The sequence below is a fragment of the Canis lupus genome, chromosome 21 (assembly GCF_003254725.2).
Source record: "Canis lupus dingo isolate Sandy chromosome 21, ASM325472v2, whole genome shotgun sequence".
Taxonomy (NCBI): domain Eukaryota; kingdom Metazoa; phylum Chordata; class Mammalia; order Carnivora; family Canidae; genus Canis; species Canis lupus.
Window position 1 is genome coordinate 22,047,208 of NC_064263.1, and position 18,755 is coordinate 22,065,962.

Here is an 18,755-nt window from a genome sequence, read left to right on the forward strand (position 1 = left end):
GGGAAGGGGAAAGACTCGTAGCAAAAAAAGAATATTATCTTTATATAACGCTGCTTTGAAGGCGGCTCAAAGATGAGAGATGAACAGTGAGAATAAACAAGTAGCAGATAAGAATGATACAGAAGACATGAATTAGAAGAACAAGGGAAATAAGGTGATCCTGAACTTCCTGGAGAAATATTTGGTGAAATGAAGATTTCAGATTTATCCAAAGGTCAAAAACGGTGAAGTTTCCAAACCATGTTCAAAATGAAGAGGCATTTGAAATAACAAAATCAGAAAATGATTATTTTGATAATCTCAATTTCCTCTCTATTTTTATTGAATCTTTCTTTTCAGGGCCCAACTTGAAGTAAGTTTTGCTTAGTCACCCTACTGAAAATGATCACTCCTTCTTCTTACAGCACTTAATGTTCTAACCTCTCACCTGGCACTTAGCACAGATTGCCCTGCACTGATAGCTCTCTTTTTTACTAAATCAGAACTTAAGTATCTACGTCTATCTCCTTAAGTTGCAATTTTTTTTAAAGATTTTATTTATTTATTAGAGAGAGAGAGAGAACAAGCACACTCTCTGCCAAGCAGGAAGTCCAATGTGGGTCTTGATCTGGGACCCAGACATCATGATCTGAGCCAAAGGCAGGACTTAACTGGCTGAACCATCCAGGTGCTCCTCCTTAAATTTCTTAAGAGCAGCCTTACATTCATTCACTCACTTAAAAGCAATTATTTACTGAATACCTACTATGAAAAGCACTACAAAGGAATACAAGACGGGCACTGGGGGTTATTCTGTACGTTAGTAAATTGAACACCAATAAAATAAATTAAAAAAAAAAAAGGAATACAAGACAGACTCTGCTCTTATGCAAATTAAACTAGTGCCAAATTTATAATATAGTTAATATATTAAAAAACAGACATCTTAGAAATAGTTCAATTATGATATAATGGAGTAATTCTTTACTCACAAATTAATCTCATAGATCAGATTTATCCTTTACCCAAAACTAATCTCACTACGATTTTTCACTCTTCATTTACATAGAGCTGAAATGCATCAGTTAAAAACCATGAATATATAGAAGGAAACAGTCAACAAAACTAAAAGGCAGCCTACAGAATGAAAAAAGATATTTGCAGGGTTAGTATCCAAAATCTATAGTAGAACTTATCAAACTCTACATCTAAAAAACAAATGATCCAGTTAAGAAATGGGCAGAAGACATGAATAGGCATTTTTCCAAAGAAAACATATGACTAACAGATATATGAAAAGATGCTCAGGATGCCTGGGTGGCTTAACCGTTAAGCGTCTGCCTTGGGCTCAGGGCATGATCCTGGAGTTCCAGGATTGAGTCCCACATTGGGCTCCCTGCATGGAGCCTGCTTCTCCCTCTGCCTGTGTCTTTGTCTATCTCTCTGTGTCTCTCATGAGTAAATAAATAAAACCTTAAAAAAAAAAAAAAAAAGAAAAGATGCTCAACATCAATCATCATCACAGAAATAAAAATCAAAAACACGAAATACCACCTCACACCTATCAGAATGGCTAAAATTTACACAGGACACAACAGATGCAGAGAAAGGAGAATACAAGCTGGTGCAGCCACTCTGAAACACAGTATGGAGGTTCCTCAAAAGTTAAAAATAGAACTACCCTATGATCCAGCAATAGCACTACTAGATATTTAAGCAAAGCATATAAAAATATAATTCAAAAGGATACATGCACCCAATGTTTACAGCAACATTATCAACAATAGCCAAATTATGGAAAGAGTGCAAATGTCCACAGGTGAATAGATAAAAGTGTGGTGTGTGTGTTTATACACAATGGAATATCACTTGGCCATAAAAAAAAGATTGAAATCTTACCATTTGCATCAACATGGATGGAGAGTATAATGCTAAGTGAAATAAGTCAGTCAGAGAAAGGCAAATACCGCATGATTTCACCACAGGCAAAGACAAACATCGACGGTGGGGGGTGGGGGGAGGGACAAACCAAGAAACACACTCTTAACTACAGAAAACAAACTTATGGTTACTAGAGAGGAGGCGGGCAGGGTGGATATGGGTGAAATAAGTAATGGAGATACTTGTGATGAGCACCAGGTGTTTTATTTAAGTGTTGAATCACTAAATTCTACACCTGAAACTAATATTACACTGTATATTAAGTAACTGGAATTTAAATAAAACCTTGGAAAAAAGGAGCACCTAGGTGGTTTAGTGGTTAAGTGGTCAATTCTTAATTCGGTTCAGGTCATGAGATTGACCCCCACATCAGGTTCCATGCTCAGCAAGAGTCTACTTCTCTCTCCCTCAGCCCCTCCCCTATGCTCTTGCTTTCTTTTTCTCTCTCAAAATAAATAAATCTTAAAACAACAACAACAACAACTTAGGGGCACCTGGAAGGCTCAGTCAGTTAAGCAACTGCCTTTAGCTCAGGTCATGATCCCAGGGTCCTTTGATCATGCCCCAGGCCAGGTTCTCTGCTTAGCTAGGAGCGTCCATCTCCCTCTGCCCCTCTCTCACTCAAGCTTGCACACACAGGCACACTCTCTATCTCTCTGTCAAAGAAAAAAGAAAAATAACTTGGAAGAAAAGAAACCAATTATGCTATATAAACATGGACAACAGGTCTATGATCTCCCTACCAAACCACACAGTTTGAACTCTATTCCAGAGAGAGTAAATGGGGAGCAAACAGTGCAGAGGAATGACAAAGAGACAACTTTAAGATAAGTTTGATAGACTATATATGGTAGGAAGGACACAAATAAGATATGACTGCAATAATCCAAGTAAGTGATAATGAGGAACTGAACTAAGATGGCTGTGAGATGGGAAAGAGGGAAGAGAAGGCATGAGTAACTAATTTAATTGACAGAGGTTTCACAATAAATTATTTGACATAGTATATAGGGAGTTATAATCTACAGACTTCCAAGTGCAGAAACAGTAACTGTGTAACACAAAAGATGCTAAACAGAGTATATTGGTATTTCTCCTAAAAACAGGTTCCTGGCCCAATCTATCAAAAAGAATATTTATTTCCTGAATTTGTACCTCAAAATAGATCACTTTGGGGAAGGGGGTGGATATCTTTAAAGTAGCTGGAGAAGCTTTAAATACCTGGGATATGAAACTGGTTGTGTAATATCCTAGTTACTGCTACTACACTGATGCACTCCTCCTGTAGAAGAGTTGACAAAAACTGAGAAAAATGAAATTCAATTAAATATTTATTTTGTGCCAGAAACTATATAATCCAGAAAAAAGAATAAGTAACAAATACATTCACCACCTAAAATTGATCATTATTTACTATTACCAATATAATCAAAGTCACCCACCTCTCCAATCCAACTCCCCTTCACATTTCCGGAGGTAATGACTAGTGTTAATTTGGGTGCATAATTGTAATTCATTTTACACACATGTATGATAACTCTATCCAGTCTACGGCCATACCACCCTGAACACGCCCGATCTCATCTGAAAACTCTATACATATCATTCCACAAATAGTTTTTATCAATAAAAATGACAACTGAGGGATCCAGTAGATAATTACAATAGTTCGTTCTTTTCAACTGTTGCACAGTATGCTATCTATCATAGGAATATACCAAATTTATCTATTCCTATATCACTGAACATTCTAGGTTGTTTCTAGGTTTTGTTTTTATTAAGATTTTATTTATTAATGACAGACACAGAGAGAGGCAGAGACATAGACAGAAAGAGAAGCAGGCTCCCTGTGGGGAACCCAATGCAGAACTCGATCCCAGGATCCCGGGATTACGATCTGAGCCAAAGGCAGACACAACAACTGAGCCACCCGGTGCCTCTCTGTTTTTTAAATATTTCTGTGAACATCTTTATGTACATTTATACAAGTGTCTTGATTATTGCTTTATATGCATTTAAACACATTTCCTAGTTGGGGAAGAAGAAAAGGAAAAGAGGAAAGAGATGGAAAGGAGTCCTGAGCTATCATAGGAGGCAGAAGGGCAATGAGCAAGGGATGGGAACATTCAGTAGAGCAGATTTCCCTTACATTTATCCTCACCATAACAGCCATATTTTAGGCCCACTTGCATGAGGTTTTAAAAAAAAGGTAAAGTAAGTGAAAAGTAAAAGAAAAACATTTTAAAAATATGTGTGTGTGCATAGAGAGAGAGAGAAAAAAAGAGTGTGGAGGATAAACAGCAAACAACTGGTCATAAGAAACTTTCCACGAGGCCACAGCTGTGGGTTGAGGGTGAGGTGATGCAGGAGTCGGTAACATGGACCTATGCAGATCAATTGTGCCTCATGGGCCTGCTTGGGCCAAGTCTGATTTTTACATTTCATTTTGTAATGTAATGCTGAACAGAGTGATTATTGGTGCTCTTCATTTTCTTTTTCTGCTTTTTTGTATTTTCTACAAAAAAATATTTCCCTCACAATATTTTGAAAAGCTGAACTATTTAAGTACTTCCCCAAGTCTAAACTATGTATTTCATGAAGAATTCACCAGTTTCTCCCAGGCTTTTTTTTTTTTTAATATTTTATTTATTTATTCATGATAGACATAGAGACAGAGACAGAGACAGAGAGAGAGGAGCAGAGACACAGGCAGAGGGAGAAGCAGGCCCCATGCCGGGAGCCCGATGCGGGACTCGATCCCGGCACTCCAGGACCACGCCCTGGGCCAAAGGCAGGCGCCAAACCGCTGTGCCACCCAGGGATCCCCAGTTTCTCCCAGGCTTGTTGTGCCTGGCACATTGAAAGTAATATCAACTGATTGAAAATAACCAATCAATATCTGGTGGCTGATTCAAAATTTTCCATGGTAAGAAAGTAATTACTTTCTAATAAGAAAAACAAGAAAATTAGTTTCCACAAAGGAAATCCATATGAACATAACGTCAATTTTAAAAATACAACATAGCATAATGGAAGTTCTTAGAAAACAGTGCCAATTCATTAACCCTTGGCTTGGTAAAATTGATGAAAATTTCACAGAAGAGATAATAATTCCAGGTGCCTTAAAGGGTGAATAGGAGTTAGACAAGTTCAGGGAAGATATTTAAGACAGAGAGGCACAAATGTGCAAAAGCAAGAAAGAACATACCATGCCTAGGAAACCATGACAAGTAACTTTTATTACTTCTGGGGGACAAGCTATATCAGAAGACACATACAGCTACTCTAATAAGTGGAACTAATATAAACATGGACAATATGCCCATGGCCTCCCTACCAAACTGCACAATTTGAACTCTTCCAGAAAGAGCAAATAGGAGCAAATGATGTAGAGGAATGACAAAGAGACAGCTTTAAGATAAGCCATAGACTAAATGTGGTAGGAAAGACACAAATAAGATATGACTACAGTAATCCAACTAAGTGATAATGAAGGACTGAACTAACGGCTGTGAAATGGGAAAGAGAAAAGAGAAGGCATGAGTGACTAATGTTTTCTATGATGAAAGAATATGTTCCCAACTGATTATACAAAAGGCAACCAAAAATACGCAAATGTACATTTATTACTTTGCTGAAAAACTAATAAAATGTCAAAATTGTTCAGAAAGTTACCCATTTTCTTTCCATAGAAAAAAGGAGGACATAAATTTAAATATGCAGGGCCGTCATCATAAATATTCCCAAAACAGATTTTTCATTATAAATAAATAAGGTGCTTATCATGGTTGTTGACACATAGTAAGTGCCAATAAATATGACCAATTATGTTAATATTGTTTTTAATATTATCAAAAAGGCCACAAAAGGAAGTAATTTTTCTCTAGAAATCTGTATATTCAGGTAGCCCAGGTGGCTCAGCAGTTTAGCGCCACCTCTGGCCCAGAGCATGATCCTGGAGACGGGGATCGAGTCCCACATCAGGCTCCCAGGATGGAGCCTGCTTCTCCCTCTGTCTGTGTCTCTGCCTCTCTCTTCTCTGTGTCTCTCATGAATAAATAAATAAAATCTTAAAAAAAAGAAAGAAAGAAATCTGTATTGTTTAATAAGTAGTAGTTCCTCTTTAAAACCTTTTTATTAAATTTTTAAGTATAGCCAACATATGTTAAATTAATTATAGCCAACATATGTTAAATTAATTTCAACAATTTTATACATTACTAAAATGCTTACCATGATAAGTGTATTACAATAGTATTTTTTTTTAATTTTTATTTATTTATGATAGTCTCACAGAGAGAGAGAGAGAGAGAGAGAGGCAGAGACACAGGCAGAGGGAGAAGCAGGCTCCATGCACCGGGAGCCTGACGTGGAATTCGATCCCGGGTCTCCAGGATCGCGCCCTGGGCCAAAGGCAGGCGCCAAACCGCTGCGCCACCCAGGGATCCCTGTATTACAATAGTATTAACTACATTCCCTATGCTGTATACCTTCTTAAAATCTTTTCATGAGTTCTCAGAATTTAAATCTTCCCTGCTGCCTAGAGCATAAATAATTTCATTAGATCTGTTGAAAAAGTCATTAAATAAAATAAGTACACAAAACTATTCAGCAGTGGTAGAGAGGACACCAACGAAGATTTTAAACATGTCTGTGCAGAGTAGGGCCCATCATTTGAAACAAATAATTTTATCTTCTTACTTCCTGCCACAATATTGAATTCTTTCTTGGCCGTCAGTTCCAGACCCTAATAACACACTCCAAAACACATCACTAAGACAGCCACTTGCCAAGTTTTGGTATACTATCAAAGAACATCACAATTATCCAGAAAGGCTATTATTAAAACAATCCTCCTTTTCTAACTACAAATGTCTGTGTAAAGCCTAATTTTCTTTATACACTTCAACTGAAATAACATATTACAACAGATTAAATGCAGAAGTAGATAGGAGAATTCAGTTGACCTCTATTGAGTCAGACACTAGAGATCTTCAAAAATGTAAAGCAATGCCACTCCTATCACTAAATTTTGTTTTGGTTATTTTTTCATAAAAATGTTATTTATAATATTGATGTAGTTTTTGAATGTTGATGAGGTCCAGAGCCAACTGCCAAAAAAATAATTTTTATTTACTTGAGAGAGAAAGAAAAAGAAAAACAGAGCATGAAAGAGAGAGAGCACAAGAGCAGAGAGGAGAGGCAGAGAGCGGGAGAAGTGGGCTCCCCACTCAATAGGGAACCCATGAATGCAGGGCTCAATCCCAGAACCCTGGGATCATGACCTGAGCCAAAGACAGACGTTTAACCTACTGAACCACCTAGCGCCCCCAAGAAATAATTCTTGAATGTCTTTGGTGCAAAAACAAAAGGTGATTTTATTAAAGCAAGATGACAGGACTCATGGGCAGAAAGAGCTGCTGCCCTGGTATTGTGGGGGGCAATTGATTATCTACTTTGGGGTTGAGGTAAGTAAAGATAAGAGAAGTTCCAAAGGATTTTCATATGCTAAAGGAGACTTTCAGGATACCAGAGACCTAGCTATTGTCACATTAAAATTTTTTATCCCTCTAACAAGGCTTAACTTTAAGACAGTTGAGAGCCTCCTAGAAGAACCGTATATTGGCCTGCCTCAAGTATTTGTCAATAGGCTGCAGGTTATAAGGACATTTAATTTTATCTACATTTCCTTCTACCTTTGTTTCCCCCATCATGAATATTTATTATTTTTAAATGAAATAAAACATAAATTTAAAAAAATTTTTCTTAGCTTCCATTTCTAATATATTAGATAAATATCAATAGATAAAATTGACATATAAATAAAAGCTCTTTGGGGATCTCAATTTTTAAGGGGCAAAAGGGGTCCTGAAAACAAAAAGTTTGAGAACAAGAGAGAAAAGCACTAGCCTAACACACTACAGTCTGCCACAGGATCAAGCCAATCTTCTATTCAAAAAGCCAGAATTAGGAAGTAAGGGAGGGGGAATCTCCTCTAGCAAAATTCCCTTAATGCCGTGTCTCAAAGATTGCCACTTAGAGGGACAGTAGTGAGAAAGCCTGAAGGGAATAGCTCATTAGTCTTTTTCATGCCCCTTAACTGTGGTATGGGAAGACAAAAAGAAAGGATAAGACTTTATAAAAACTACAGATGCAGGCTCAGAATCCTGGGCTTTGGGACGATAATAAGGATCCAATGGATGGTACATGTGTGTAAGAGATGTTTCAAGAATTCAAACACTTGTGCAGAGAAGGGACTGATAAGGAGTGAATCTCCTGTTCTGGCAGTTTGGCCTAAGAGCAAACTACTTGGTCATAATGGTGCAATAACCTCCAGAAATAAAGTCTACAGTCTTTTTAGCCTGAAACAGCTGGGAGTGGAGCACAAGGCAACCATTGCTACCTAAGGGTGAGGGGAGAACATAGATGGGAAGGAGTCAGAGAGTCCCAAATATTCTAGGTATGAGTTCTACCCAAGTCAGATACCTGAACTAGCATGCTCAGAATTTTTAAATTTTTTAATTAATTAAAAAAAAAAACTTGCAGCTATGGTTAGAAAAATAAGCTGATATCTTTATTTCTAATATGGACAAATATTGATTGGTATAAACAACCTACAAAAAAAAAAGTTCCAGGAAGTCCTCAATTAAGTTTTCAGAGTATACTATGAAGCAGGTTCCCAAACCAACCTGTTTAAAAACTGCTGGTCTATAGGATATCCTATTGTCTGTAGGATAAAATTGAGATTATCTTTTAAGAGCTTTTTTGTTTTTAGGTGTTTTTTTTTTAAAGATCTATGTATTCATTTGTGAGAGAGTATGTGGGTACACTTACAAAAGAAGGGATGAAGCAGAAGAATCTCCAGCAGACTCCTTGCCCAGCTCAGAGCCCTATGGGAGGGCTTGAGCCCAGGACCCCGAGATCATGGCCTGAGCCAAAATCAATACGCTTAACTGACTGAGCCATCCAGGTGTCCCCCACCTTTTTTTTTTTTTTTTTTTTAAGTATAATCACTAAACCCAAGGTGGGGCTGGAACTCATGACCCTGAAATTAAGACACATGCTCTTCCAACTGAGCTAGCCAGGTGCCCAAGAGCTTTAATAATCTGTCCCTGGGGGATCACTGGGTGCTCAGCGGTTTAGCGCCTGCCTTCGGCCCAGGGCGTGATCCTAGAGCCCAAGGATCAAGTCCCACGTCGGGCTCCTTGCATGGAGCCTGCTTCTCCCTCTGCCTGTGTCTCTCTCTGCCTCTCCTTCTCTGTGTGTGTGTCTCTCATGAATAAATAAATAAAATCTTTAAAAATAATAATAATAATCTGTCCCTAAATCACTTCGCAGTACCACCATGTGTTCTTTGTACAACCATATTGGATCATCTGTTCCCCAGAAAAGCTTAGCACTTTCATCACATATGGATTTGAACATACCATCCCCTGCTTTAGGTACATAAATATAATAATTAAATACATCAAATGTTACTGAATGCCTACTTGGTTAGGTACTTGAGCTAGACATTGGCAAAATTCTACCCATCATTTAAAACCGTCTAAACTGTTATTTCCTCAGTGAAGCCTTAATAAGAAAGCAGAAAATCACTTAGACATCCTAACAGAGTTAGGTGCTTACTCCCCAGGTGCCAATATTACTTTGTTGTTCGTTTTTTATTCTTCACTAATTGATGGGAGAACAGAGGACTAACTGAAGACAAAGTATAGCGCAGGCCCGCACATTGACAAGTCCTTGAAACAGGCAAAGAGACATTCCTCTACAGACTCAACTACCTCGATGTTAATACTTTGCTAATGGAAAAAGGCAATCTTAGCCCAACCCCCAGGATCCTGGAAGTCTACTTTAACATATAAAAATTCCTTTAGAAATTTCCTTTATAAAAAAAAAAAAAAAAAAAAAGAAACTTCCTTTATCTCTACCTCCCAAGATACATGTTGCCAATCATCCCCCAAGCAAATGGCCCATTGATATACATCTGAAGGGTCTCATGACTAATGTTTTATTACATGGTAATAAGTGACCTTTTCTCAATAATAGCTAGCCCCCTCAAGGTCCTAGAAATCTTGCTTCCTAAATTCCTTAGAGAGTACACTATCCTCAAACCCCTCTCAACAATCAACCACCCCTCACAGGCCCGGGGCAGCAGCTCTTCCTGGCCATGGGTCCTGTCCCTGTGCGTTAATAAAACCACCATTTTGCACCAAAGATGTCTCAAGAATTCCTTCTTAGTCAACGGCCCCAGACCTCACCCCACCAAACCTCACCTATATTCCAAAACTTCATCACTAATCTCTGATCTTTCTAGTTGTAAAGGATGATGACCCTTAATGCCAATTCCGAAGGCATACCATATACCTTGTGCATAGTAGGTGCTCTGAATAGAATTGTGTAGGAGAGAATCAATTTACAACTGGACTGGGAAAGCTCTATCTAGATATCTGGCTTTTGGAAAAGATCAATTAGATTTACGATGTGCTGCTTAAAACCCAAAACTCCCCTGGTAACATATAAACCAGTGTGTTTACTGACAGGTTTTCACCTGATGGAAATGGTCAGCCAGATATGTATTTTCTAGCTTGACTACATGACCAGAGCAACATAAAAATACCCCACCATGAACTGTCTTGAACTCTCCACAACCCAAGATTTATCACACTGATCTTGGTTGGTCAATTCTGGGATAAAATGGACCTGTGTACAAATTAGGATTCTAGACAGTTTCTCTCATGTCCCCCACATGCTTACTGCTCGTCCACGCTCTTTCTCTTGCTACACCACATCCTTTACCTTCTAAATAAAAGCCTTAGGTGAATATGCTCTATGGAGACTCATGAGTCCTTTCAAATACCCAAACTTGTGAAATTTTTACAATACTATTTTCTGTACACTTTCATGAATGTAAAAATAAGCCATATGGCTCAGCTCATATCTTTGTCAATCTTAATAAAACAAAGATTTCTACATTTTATACTGCTTTATAATCTACAAATACTTTCACACATACAACATTAAATTCCCAAAGTAACCCTGTTAAGGAGTAGACTATAGAAACCCAGACTCAAAAGATTAAATGACTTGACCACCTTTGCTCAACCAATAAAAGGCAGAACTAGACTCAAGCCCAAGGTCCATCAGTTAAACTAGGCTGCCTCCCAAGTCTACAGCAATTACATGCCTATGCTATTACTTGACGACTTAACATAATATCTCTACATCTTGATGAGGCTTATTAAAGTAAGTTACAAAGGCATCTATATCCATCTATCTAGTAAATAGGTTAATAATACAGCATAATGTTGGTATCAAGAGGTTGAACATACTCATTCCTTCACTCCACAACTATGTGAGCACCAAGGTAGAGTTTAGTTGTAGCAAAAAAATGAGAAATTTAAAGCAGAAAAATGAGTACTTTTTCAGTTCATGGATGAAAGGGAAGTTTGAATTTAACTGCAAAATCTAATATTCTAAATTCCTAAGAAAACCATCACCCAACATTTTATATGGTACTTTGGAGTACATAAGGTCATTAATTTGTCTAACTTGATCCTCAAAACCAACCTATATGGTATTTTTAATTAAATTTGACAGCCAACAAAAGTGAAATCAAAATTAAGCAGTTTGTCCTAATATATACAAGATCACACAGCTTGAACAAGGCAAAGTCAGGATTCAAATGCAAGGGTACTTATAACCTGTTTTCTTACTGTTTTATAAACTATTTCTTTTATTCTTAGATTAATTTAGATTGAAATATCCTATTTCATTTTTTTTAATCCACAAAATGAGGGGCCCCTGGGTGGCGCAGTCAGTTAACCATTCAACCCTTGGTTTTGATTCAGGTCGTGATTGCAGGGTTGTGCGATGGAGCCCATGTTGGGCTCCAAACTCAGGAAAGAGTGTGCTCAAGTTTCTCTCTCCTTCTATTCCTCCCTGCCTTCACTCTCTCTCTAAAGTGGATGAATGAGGGATGCCCAGGTGGCTCAGCTGGTTGGATGTCTGCCTTCAGCTCAGGTCATGATCCTGGGGTCCTGGGATCAAGCCCACATGGGGCTCCCCTCTCAGCAGGGGAGCCTACTTCTCTCTCTCCCTCTGCCTCTCCCCTCCACTGATGCACGCTCTCTCAAATAGATAAATAAAATCTTTTTTAAAAATTCAAAATTAAAAATAAAGTGGATGAATGAATCTTTAAAAAAATCCACAAAATGAAATTAAGTAAAACATTCTTATCTTATCATAACTATTAACAATTTAGAATTTAAAGTGAAACAAAATACTTTAAATGTCTTATGACTTTATTCTCTAATTGAAGGTTACACATATGTTTCTAAAATATTTATTGATTTACAATAAATATTTAACCTCCCGGTAATTTCAGTTTTCTGAAAAATGAAATAAAACTAATTCATTTCTTTCAGTCAGCTTCCAAGTCAACATAATGAAAACAAATCATTGAGATATGTATTTTCTAAACATGAAATGCTGAGTTGTCGTTTTTGAAAATGTATAGTTATTAATGTTTAGCAGTATCTCATTCTTTAACAGTGTGAACAACTTGCTTCAATAGAATACATTAAGCAAAATGTAAGTTTATGAATTTATTTCATTTAAGTTAAAGTCTTGAACAGTGTTTAAATCAAATTCATAAGCAGTAAGGAAAAAATTAAAGACTATAAAATATAAGTTTTTTAATTTTGAATTCCCAAATCTCTCAAATGAACTGTTCTAGGGGCCCCTGGGTGGCTCAGTCAGTTAGGCATCAGATCTTAATCAAGAGATTTTGGCTCAGGTCATGATCTCAGGGAAGTGAGATCGAGTCCATGCATCCCACTGGATGTGGAGGTTGCTTTAGATTCTCACTCTCTCTCTCCCTCACCACCCCCTTCCACCAAAAAGAACTGTTCTGGTTCTACCCAAATAACTTTGGGCCAATTTCCACTGGAACAAGATTTTTATTTTCCATTGTATTATTGCCCAAGTGTCAGCTTTTAAAGGTCTGAAAAAAAAAATGCTTTAAAGAAAACCAGAGAAAATGAGATAGGTCAGCCAAGACAAGTGTCCTATGTAGCAAACAAAGGTTTCTCTGTGATCCAACTAAAACAGCAATGCTCTTACACCCACACACATATATAACTGGAATATTTTCACAGTCTTTTCCATTAACCTTTAATTTAAATACAGACTTTAAAGTTAACTTTTATTTTACTTAAAAAAAGAATGAGAATGAATTAGTGAATAAAAATCACAAATTTGATAACAAAAGAAAATGAATAAAGCAGAAGAATACTAACATCTATTGAGTTTATATGTCTGGAATCATACAAGTGACATTATTTACATAATCTTTCTAACATAAAATATCACTTATGAGCTGGGTGTTATCATTCTTTTTTTCTTTTTAAGATCTTGCTTATTTATTTGAGAGAAAGAGAGCAAGCATGAGTAGGGTAAGGGACAGAGGGAGAAGCAGGCTCCCCACTGAACAGGGAGCCAGATGCAGGCCTTGATCCCAGGACCCTGAGACCATGACCTGAGCAGACACCAACCGACTAAGCCATCCAGGCACTCCTGGCTCTTATCATTCATATTTTATGTATCAGTAAATTGAGCCACAGCAAGATTAAGGAAATTTGCCTAGTGTCATATAGTTCCCAAGTCGGAATATCTAGATTCAGTCTTATGTCATTTCTCTTTAACAAGCTGTGCTCCTACCATAACATGCAAAAAGAAAAGGCAAAAGTAAAGAAAGAGAATAAGAGACACAATCATGAGTGCTGGTCTGTAGTAATAAATCTTAAGAGACAAATAAGCCATGTAATTCTGGAAACTATACTAGACTCATCTGAACCACTATAAAACTTTTCATTTGTGATCCGTATTACTAAAAAAAGATAATGTCTTAAGACAATTCTTTCACTAAAACAAATCAGTTGGGATGCCTGGGTGGCTCAGTGGTTGAGCTTCTGCCTTTGGCTCAGGGCATGATCTCACATCGGGATCGAATCCCACATCAGGCTCTGTGCCAAGAGCCTGCCTCTCCCTCTGTCTGTGTCTCTGCCTCTCTCTCTGTGTCTCTCATGAATAAATAAAATATTAAAAAATAAATAAATAAAACAAATCAGTTATCTTTTCTGCTAGTCACCTTTTTCACATTTTAAGTCTATACCTTACCTAGTATAAAACCTATTGGGAAAAAAATCCATCATACAACATTGCAAAGTACTATATATGTAATAGGTATTTAGTAGATATTTGTTGGTTTAATACTTTGTATATTCACAATACCTTGAAACCAGTTAACTACTTGAACAGTTAATGATGTGATGATCAGCCTTCAGTGGTATCAGACTACAAAAGTCCTAGTTTTAGGGATGCCTAAACCTGGCTCAGTTGGAAGAGCATGCAACTTTTGATCTTGCAGTTGTGAGTTCAAGTCCCATGATGGGTATAGAGATTATTTAAATTAAACTTAAAAAAATTTTTCTGGTTTTGTAGTTAAGTTTGGAAAAAGGTTCTGGTTTAATTGATCATGATCAAGACACCTACTGGTTATCTGAGTTGATTAATCATTTCTCTAGAATCTCCACTGATAACGGCTTCAAAATGACAACCAGGCAAAAATAAATCTTTTTTACTCTATAGATCACAATGGGCAGAATATGCCAAGCAATTTCTCATTGGTTTAACTAACATTTATTGAGAACTTACCTATATTAGATACTGTGCTAAGTGCTATGGATACTGAGTTAAAGCTAAAAGTTTAACTTGAGGCATTGTCAATGTAGTTGAGAATATAGATATGTATGTAAATAATTATAATACTATGTAAAATTTATACATATCATTCATTCAATAAATATTTATTGAAAGTCTCACTTAGTAAACACTGTAACAAACCCTAGGGCCCCTCCCTCATTGACTTTACAATCTAACATAGCCTCAGAGACTTACCAAGTCTACAGAAAAATGAACTGATAATCAAAAATGACAAGAACACATACAGAAACATGCAGCCATAAAGGAAGAACAGCAAAACAAGCAACAGAAACAGACAAGCAGGGACACTTAGGTGGCTCAGTGGTTCAGCATCTACCTTTGGCTCAGGTCGTGATCCTAGGGTCCTGGCACTGAGTCCCACATCAGGCTCCCCACAGCGAGCCTGCCTCTCCCTCTTCCTATGTCTCTGCCTCTGTGTCTCTCATGAATAAGTAAATAAAATCCTTAAAACAAACAAAAAGAAGAAACAGACAAGCAAAAATGAAAGATATTGAAATTAGTGGATACAGAATATTAAATATATTCAATATGTTTAAGGAAATAAAGCAAGAAGTAACCAAAGAATAAAAAATTATCAGAAATTGTGAGGTAGATTTGAAAAAGAAACCACCTTTAGAAATGAAAAAAAAAAAAAGAAATGAAAAATATAATAATTAAAAATACTAAAGAGAAAAAACTGAATGTAAAAGAAAAAAAATAATAAAAGGCTGAATTAACCAAGTAAAGAGAGATGAGAGAGAATAAAGCAGTACATTCTGGATCTGAAAGAATAATGTATGCAAACACAGGGAACTATGAAGCTGCATTCTGTGTTCGAGGAAATAAAAGCTGAATTATATTGCTGAAGTATAAAGTGCAAGTGTTTAGAAAGGCAAAAAATTACATCAGAAAAGTCATCAAGGGTCAGTTTGTGAAAGTCTTTATCCATTATACTTCTCAACTCTGTATTTCACATGTGCCAATATTGAAGTTCTTATCTTATATAATATACATTTTTATATGTACATATATTTAATAGTATTTCTAGTTTTGAAATGTATAAACTGTTAGCTAAAATAAATACTACTAAGCAGTATGGCAGACACCCCAAAAATCCTCTCATTACAAATACCTAGATATTCTGGATGAAGTTTAATAATATATTTTTCAATGCACAGCTCAACTCCCAAAAGACTTAAGGCAATTCCCAGAGGGAAAAATTGAGAAGAACTGAAAATCAATATGGTGGCTAGGTTATGACTGTCCTACAGAGAAAAAGAGGTAGGGCAGTGAATTGCCTGTCTCATTAATCATAGGAAGTAGAGTTTCAAATGCTCACACAGGAATAGGAGATAAGCCACTGGACCATTGAAGCATGGGAACGGCATCTGAAATCACCTATATGAAATGCTTGAGGGACTACCTACTCAGTAGTTAAATGAAACAGAAAAGTAACCACCCCTACCAGAGAAAAACAGTAGGAAAACTGTTCCATAGTGACCTGATTTAAGGGTAAAAAGCATATAAAACAATAAATACTATTATCTCACTTGGAAGTATAAACATAAGGTTACTTACAAGCATATTCTAAAGCAGCCACCAGGAGGCGCTGGGGCGGCTCAGTAGATTAGCAATTTTGGCTGAGATTTCTATCTCAGGGTGGTGAGATCAGCAGAGCATCCACTCTCTGCTCAGCTGGAGTAGTATTGTCCCTCTCCCTCCTCCTCTGCCACTCACCCTGCCTATGTACATTCTAACATAAATAAGTAAAATCTTAAAAAAAAAAAAAAATAGGGGCTCCTGGGTGGCACAGTCAGTTGGACATCTAACTGGTTAACTTGATTTTGGCTCAGATTGTGATCTTGGGGGCATGAGATCCAGCCAGTGGTGGGGCTCTGTGCTCCATGTGGAGCCTGTGTGAAGACTCTTTCCCTCTGCTCCTCTCCACCACCCCTCCTGCCCCTGCTCACTTTCTCTCCTTCTAAAATAAATAAATCTTAAACAAATAAGTAGTAAGTGGCCAGCAGCATCCTCACCAAGTATCCAAGTAGTATCCAAGCCCTTGTGTAACTCCCTCCCTTTGTGTGTTGGCAGAACCCGTGACTTGTTTCTAACCAATAGGATACAGCAAGCTGACAAGATACACATAATTACATGTATGTGGTAACATTACATGAGACTGTAGCATCCATCTTGCTGGAGTCTCTTACTCCCTTGCTGGTATTGAAGAAGCAAGCTACTACACTGTTGGGTTGCCTATTTTGGGGGGTCTTATGCAGCAAGGAACTAAGGGCAGACTCCAGAAGCTAATAGCCTCCATCCAAAAAAGCCAGCACGAAACTGAAGCCTTAATCCTACAACCACAGGGAACCAAATTCTGCTAGTGAAGTCTTCCCTATTCAAGCTTCAGATGAGACCACAGCCACAGCTAACAACTTAGCTGCAGCCTTGTGAGACTCTAAGCAAATGACCCAGCTAAGCCAGGTCCACACTCCTAACCCATAAAAATGTGAGATTATGTGTGTTACTTCAAGCTACTACATTTGTGGAAATGTGTTATGCAGCAAAGACTAATACAAGGTGGAACTACATACTGAATAATGACAGCATGTAAGTTAGGAGAAGCATATACAAAGTTAAAGTAGCTTCTCTGAATTACCTAGAAGGAGAGAAGAAATAAGTTTGGATTTTAAGTCACACATGTATTCAAAAAATATTTAAATAAACACCAGAAAAAAGAACTAGAGCAAACCTATAGTTTCCAAACCAGTAGAGTGGAGAAGAGAATAAAAAAATCTATCACAGCCACAAGAAGGCAAGAAATATAAGAGATGCAGAATAAAAAGCATTAAAAAAGGAAGGAAATAAATAAAAATGTATCAGTAATCAAAATAAATCAGCATTCACAGAAAGAGAAAATGAGACTGAATTTTTAAAATAAGAGAAACAGCTACCTGTTATTTACAAGATAAACATCTTAAACATAAGGGCACATACTAGCTGACAGTAAAAGCCTGGGGGGAAAATGCCAGGCAAAAGAAACAAAATAGATTTTAAAGCATAAATTCAATATATAACTTAAATTTCAGGTCATTTTTAGAACTAGTGCCATGTTTTGCCCAATCTCTTTAAAGAAGCAAAGCATTTATTGATGTTACACACGGCTTTGTACTAGTCTTACAGCTGGTAGAGCAATGTTCTGAAAATACTTACACAGCATGGTTACTAAGTAATAAAGACTTCTAACAAACAGCTAATAAGCAAGATAGGCTGCATACAGACAGGATTAAAAGTAATGCACATTACACTTCCACCCAAGATACAGTATCAAGGACCATATTTACTCTCCTACCTGAAACAACCAATGAAGCAACAAAGGTGCACAAGGTAACTTTTTTGGAGGCTGAATATGTTCAAATCTTGACTGTGGTGATGGGTTCACAGGAGTATATCTGTCAAAATTTAGCAAATCATAAACTTTAAGTATGGTATAGTTTTTTTGCACAGCAAAGGAAACCATCATCAAAATGAAAAGGCAAACTACTAAATGAAAGAAGATATTTGCAAAAGATGTATCTGATAAGGGGTTAATTTCCAAAAACCCACATACCACCAAAACAAAACAAAACAAAACAAACCCCAAACAATCCAATTAAAAGATGGGCAGAGGACCTGAATAGACATTTCTCCAAAAAAGACATAGAGATGGCCAACAGATGCATAAAAAAATGTTCAACATCACTAATCCTCAGGGAGATACAAATCAAAACCACAATGAGATAATCACCTCACACCTGTCAGAGTAGCTACTATCAGAAAGACAAGGAGACAGATAAATAACAAGTATTGGTGAGAATGTAGAGAAAAGGGAACCCTCATGTAGTCTTGGTAGGAATGTAAATTGGTGCAGCCACTATGGAAAATAGTATGGAAGTTCCTCCAAAAATTAAAAATAGAAATGCTTACTGGGGTGCCTGGGTGGCTGTTGGTTAAGCATCTGCCTTCAGCTCAGGTCATGATCCCACAGTCCTGGGATCGAGAGCTCCAGAATGGGCTCCCTGTTCAGCAGGGAG

At 37.2% G+C, this 18,755-nt stretch overlaps 1 protein-coding gene across 5 annotated transcripts in view; it reads right to left on the reverse strand.

Moving 5' to 3' along the window:
- Nucleotides 1-18,755, reverse strand: part of ACER3 (alkaline ceramidase 3) — a 158,419-nt gene that overhangs the window by 130,528 nt on the left and 9,136 nt on the right. Inside the window, exons 2-3 of one of the 5 annotated variants that reach the window (XM_049098738.1) lie at nucleotides 18,035-18,134; nucleotides 15,020-15,146 (exon numbers count right to left, since the gene is read on the reverse strand). The exons of 3 other annotated variants lie outside the window; for them this stretch is intronic. The gene's annotated coding sequence lies outside the window, so the exon portion shown is untranslated. The remainder of the gene's footprint in view (nucleotides 1-15,019; nucleotides 15,147-18,034; nucleotides 18,135-18,755) is intronic. One more of the 5 variants, XM_025419594.3, reaches the window with a different exon arrangement.